Source organism: Onychostoma macrolepis, chromosome 19 (assembly GCF_012432095.1).
Source record: "Onychostoma macrolepis isolate SWU-2019 chromosome 19, ASM1243209v1, whole genome shotgun sequence".
NCBI lineage: Eukaryota > Metazoa > Chordata > Actinopteri > Cypriniformes > Cyprinidae > Onychostoma > Onychostoma macrolepis.
In genome coordinates, this window is record NC_081173.1 from 9348884 (window position 1) to 9354503 (window position 5620).

The 5620-nt window shown below is 35.1% G+C and overlaps 1 long non-coding RNA gene across 1 annotated transcript; it reads right to left on the bottom strand.

The window, feature by feature from the left end:
• Positions 1–2309: 2309 nt before the first annotated feature.
• LOC131526163 (uncharacterized) lies at positions 2310–3970 on the bottom strand. Its single transcript, XR_009267392.1, has 3 exons — positions 3941–3970; positions 3710–3759; positions 2310–2379 (listed from the first exon to the last, which is right to left on the bottom strand). It is a non-coding gene; the product is annotated as an uncharacterized LOC131526163 (long non-coding RNA).
• Between the last annotated feature and the right edge of the window lie 1650 nt (positions 3971–5620).

A 5620-nucleotide genomic window follows, 5' to 3' on the forward strand; every position in this document is an offset into this window, starting at 1 on the left:
AGATAAGAGCCGCCTAATCTCTGAGTGCCTGTGCTTGACAACATGTCACTCAGAAAGAGTTTGTAGTGTTGTGACTGCAAAGCAGTTTAATGCGCAGAAGTCTGCGTGACTGACGGCTACACTTTTAGGTAAGTATGTGGATATGCATCAGAATGAATGTGTTTTCCAGATGTTTCAGAACTTTAGAGAATAAAAAGAGATGCACATCTTCTATTATATTTGTTTCTATTTCAAAGAACTGTCATACACAAATGCATAAAAATTTGATGGATTCAAAAATTGCTTGAGTGGAAAATTCTAAGTGCTACTGAGAAGGACTATTCCTGTATTAAAATAAATATATTAAATCATCAAATACATAATTATCTCTTTTTAGTCCTGTTCAGACAGGGACTAGTTTTCCCTGAGGAGCTCGGGTAAATTCAGGTTTGTTTTCAGGTCTGTTTTTCTTGCATGACCATAAAGTAAGGAGCAAATTACTTAGAAAACAATTTGAATATTATACAGTATTTTCACAGCATTTCTCATTTATTTACAACATTCGTATACTGCAACTAAAGCTACATTTCTGCAACTGTTTGACAAACTTTTTGGGTAAAACGGAACAAAAACAGTTGGTGTTTCGAATTAGTGCCAGCTGGCATCCCATGTGACATAACAAGAAAATTAATTCAATAAGGAAAGCCAGATTTAAGAGAAGAAGGAGAGAGGAACTGCTCAAAATGATCACTGTAATAGAAGCATCCATTCTCACCTTAATTAACGTCTTCCCTTAAAAGATACATTATGGTTGTGCTGTGGAACAGGTGGCAGTGTGCTTGTACGAACATGCAGGGGTTGAAGTGCTTGTGGGGTCCCAGGCTTGGGCTCGGCCTGTGTCACATTCCGGTCCCATTCCTGCTCTCTCCCTCTGTGCTTTGCTGTCAGTTCTCTGCTGTCCTAAACACAAAAAGCCAATAAACCTTTGAAAAAAAAAAACAAAAAAAAAAAAACAAACAAACCTACAGGAGATTTCTCATGTGATTTTTCCCATCATAAATTATTAGAATTTTTGATAAACGATCAGTGTTAAAAAAATTACTGGATTAATCTGTGTAGAAGGACAGTACCTTCCTATGCAATCCACTGAAATTTATGTTTCAGCCACAGATGGCGATAGAGGGCCCAAAATTCATATTGCATCTTTGAAGGCTCCTATATCAAAGTCCCTTTAAAGGGACAGTTCACCAAAAAAAAAAGCTCTGTCAATAATTACTCACCCTCATGTCATTCCAAACTTGCAAGACCTCCGTTCATCTTCATAACACAAACTAAAATATTTTTGATTAAATCTGACCCTTCATAGACTGCAACACAACTAACACCAACTAATGCCGTCTCCTGCGTCAGAAGCATGCATGCATCATGGCCAAAGACTGAGATGGAAGAAGAGTAGTTGTTGAATAAAGTCATTATTTTTGTTTTCTTTACACACAAAAAATATTCTCGCAGCTTCATAAAATTAGGTTTGAACCATTGATGTCACATGGACTGTTTTAACTATGTTCTTACTATCTTTCGTGGCCTTGAACGTGGTAGTTGCATTGCTGTCTATGGAGGGTCAGACTCAGAAAGCTCTCGGATTTCATCAACAATATCTTAATTTGTGTTCCAAATATAAACAAAGGTCTTACAGGTTTGGAACAACATATCTATGTTTCAGGCTAGATCAGCTAATGCGCATGTTTGTGCAGTCCTAAGCGCGCATGTCAGGACACTGCATTTTATTTCAGAGGTTGTGTACTCGGAGGTTGCATTTGTTGGCTGCAAACATCGAGATGGTCTCATTTAAGAAAGTAACCATTGGATTGCAGAGTAAGAAAGAATTACAAATTATAATGCAGTGTTTTACACCTCACAAGGAAAAACAGTCGATTTTATTACCGTTACTTTTCTTGAATAAGAACATCTCAATGACGTATGCCACCAACATGTGACCTCCAGATGACGCAGTCTCTGAAATGACACGCAGCTTATAGCAACCAGAGCTTCTAACAGCAGCTGCAGTGATGCGATGACTTTACCAATTAGCAATTGGCTCTTTTATTTAGAAGGCAAGACTATTCTGCCATATTACGTATTGCACTTTCTCCCATTTATAAGTAATATGAGTGCATTGAATAATGACCTAGTATGAACACAATCAGTCCAAAATGAAGTTTGGAGTTCATTTCGGGAGAAACAGCTATGCAAATCACACTTTCTAGAAATAGTTCGCTTTGACTGGTAAACACCTTTCATCTGCCATTGGTCTGTGACAATTACCCAATAGGTTGGTGAAAGAAATCCTCTTCAGTTAATTTCTTCTGTTTACTCTGTCAAGGTCAGACTTGATGAAAACTGGAAAAAAAAAAAAAAAAAAAATCAATCATATAAAGTATATCAGTTCACCCAAAAATTAAAATGATCATTATTTTCTTGCACTTATGTTGTTCCAAAAATAATATATTTTGAAGAATGTTAGTAGCCAAACAGTTTTGGTTAACATTGAACTCCATTGTGTGGACAAAAAATTAAATAAAATCATATCTTCTTCCACAGAAAAATAGAAAAAAAAGAAAGAAAGTCACACAGGTTTGAAACGGGGAGAAAATGCTTAAAATAAATTGTCATTTGTGGGTGAACTATCCCTTTAAAAATTATACATACTGTTCTAATTATATAATTATTCACATGCATAGCACATGACCTGCCGTAACGTCAACATTCAGACAACAGACATTGCCATCTTTGTAATTACAGAGATTCCAACCGCATCAGAATCGGTAAATGACATCACAGACATCCATGTTAATAATGGTTTAGAGAACTAATCCCGTCTGAATGGAGCTTTTGTCCCCCACACGCTCAGAGGAACATTTGAGCAGATGATAATAAATAACATAGATAATATTGGTACATAATGAAAGCCTTGGCCAGTCATAGTTTAATCTCTGCCCGCAGGGTTTTATGGGAAAACATTGCTGGACCCACTGCAGGTGGGGACAGTAAAATCCAGAAGCACTCTAATTTTAGCATGTATCTTTAATTGTTCAGTACATGACATATGACCTCATAAACGACTCGCAGGCATTTGGAGAGTCAACAAAACCAGGAACTTATTGAAGGAAAAAAATGGACCCAGTGCTTTATGACAACATACGAAAACAGCAGCCATTTAAAAAAAAAAATGGAGCACACACATACTTTTATTCTCCACATGTCCTGTTTACTTCAAGAATTCAGAGTGTTTTGACCTCGCTGGTATTTATAAACAGAAGATGGAAGTCCCCTTATCCCCAAAAACCCCTCTGGAAATGGGCTGCAATAAGATGATCCGGCATGAAAGCGAGGGACAGAAAAAGAGACGGATAGAAAGACATTCATGTCTATTTTTGGCTCGGCATGACATGATGTGGATTGCATCAGTTCTATTAGATACTGCACAGAAACGATCTTCATCTTATCACCTGTGGTCTTCATCTCTTTCAGGAGGTCGGCTCATTAAGAGTCCTTATGAGACATGCATGCTAATCTTCAGCACATCATCTAAAGACAAACCCGTCTGATAAAGCAATGCTATTAATTGCAGCCAGAAGAGAAAAGACGAGATGTGACGAGAAGCAGAGAGAAGAGGAAAACAGTCGATGAGAGGGAAAAAAGCGAGAGAGAGTGATTAAAGGACTCTCACACAGTGACTGGCCTCAGGTGAACCTGGTTCGTGGTGTTCTTATCATCTTCCTGTGAGGGAGTGAGGAAAGAAAAGTCATTAGTTTGAGTTCTGCGTCTGTGCTGGGGGATGCAGTCCTACGGTCAGGTCAGACGCAGTCCATGTAACCACAGTTGCAACAGAACATTCAGCTCAGAAAGAGCTTGTAGTGTGTAGTGCGTATGTTAAAGGGACAGTTCATCCAAAACTCACCCTTATGTCCTTCCACACTGTATGGCTTCTTCCTGTGGAACATAAAAGGAGAAATCCTGAAGAATGGTCACGTTGCTCCTTTCCATACAATGGAGCATATAGTGAGCAGTGGCCAGTTGAACCAGTTACAACATAGTACTAAATATTCTACACTGCATCATTAAGCATTGTTGAAACCATGCAATGTATACTTACAAATGTATACTTACAAAAGCATCCAACCAGTAGTAACAGTTGGAATTCAATAGCAGACTGATTATATTACTAAATTGATGTATGTGTGTCATATTTTGTCACTACTTATGTATAGCTGAAATAAATAAATAAAGAGCTTTCACTCTGAATTAGGTGTCTAAATAAACAATACATAAATAAATACATAAATGTGAGCTATAGGGTAATTACAGATGTAACTACAGAAAATTTATTGTAGATGTAATTACAGGAAAGTATTTTTACATATGTACAATGAAAAAAAATACATGTGTACACAATAAGTGCATTGTATCAAATGATTAATTAAAATGTAAGTACATAGTTAAAGACACTTCCCGGGTGAAAAAGACGTAGTATTAAATGTATTAAAAATATACTTGAAAGTCAAGTAGTATGATTATAATACATTTGTATTCCCAACATGCTTATTTGAAGTGCATTAAAAATATATTGAATTGCATTTTAATATATTTCTAAAAGGTATACTAGAAGTACTTTTGTATTAAATATATGCTTAGTTATACTTCTAAGAAATATGCTAAACAGAAGCATACTTTTAATGTATTTATAAAAAAAGTATACTAGAAATACGTTGGTAATAAAATATGCTTAATTACACTTTTAAGGAATATGCTAAACACAAGCACACTATTACTATATTTCTAAAAAGTATAGTAGAAATACTGTGTTAATAAATATATTCTTAGTTACACTTTTAAGGAATATACTAAACACAAGCATACTTTTAGTGACGTTTTAGTGTATTTACAGAAAACATAGGCTAATTATGTTACCCTTACTTAAAGTATATTTTATGTGTACTTTGTGTAAGAACATAACAAAACGATTACACTTTTAGTAAGTTTTTAATGTACTTTATATTGCAGTAGGCCTACACATGGTTAAATTTTAAATATTTATGTATTTATAATTTTAATGTTTGGAAAAGTAAGATATTTTGAAAAAAAATTTTAACATTTACAATGTACAAACCTTTGTCAAATATATTATTAACCATTGCAATATTTAAAATATGTTGTTTAATATGGGTTATGCTACTTTGGTTGATTAGGCTGTTGTTTATTACATGATACATTAATTGTAATAAGCTAGGTGTTTATAAATTTGCTCAAGCTTGACGACCTTTATTTTATATATATTTCTGAAATTCCCACAAGGATTTAAAAATCATATCTGAAAAGAAAAAATTGGCTCTGATTGGTTCTTATGATAATGAGCTTCCAGCAGAGAGCTTCGTAAATCAAATATGATGTGCGTGCAAATGTCCCTTGAATGTGAATATAAGTCTAAGTTTAAGCAGTATTATATAGAGCGATCGTGCCTCTTTAGGGCACTTGGAGGAAACCACGCAATTCATATGGATTACTTTGGCGATGTTTTTTTTTGCGATGAACGTTTTTAAACGTGAACATCTTTGATGAATCTTTTCATCGGAGGGACATA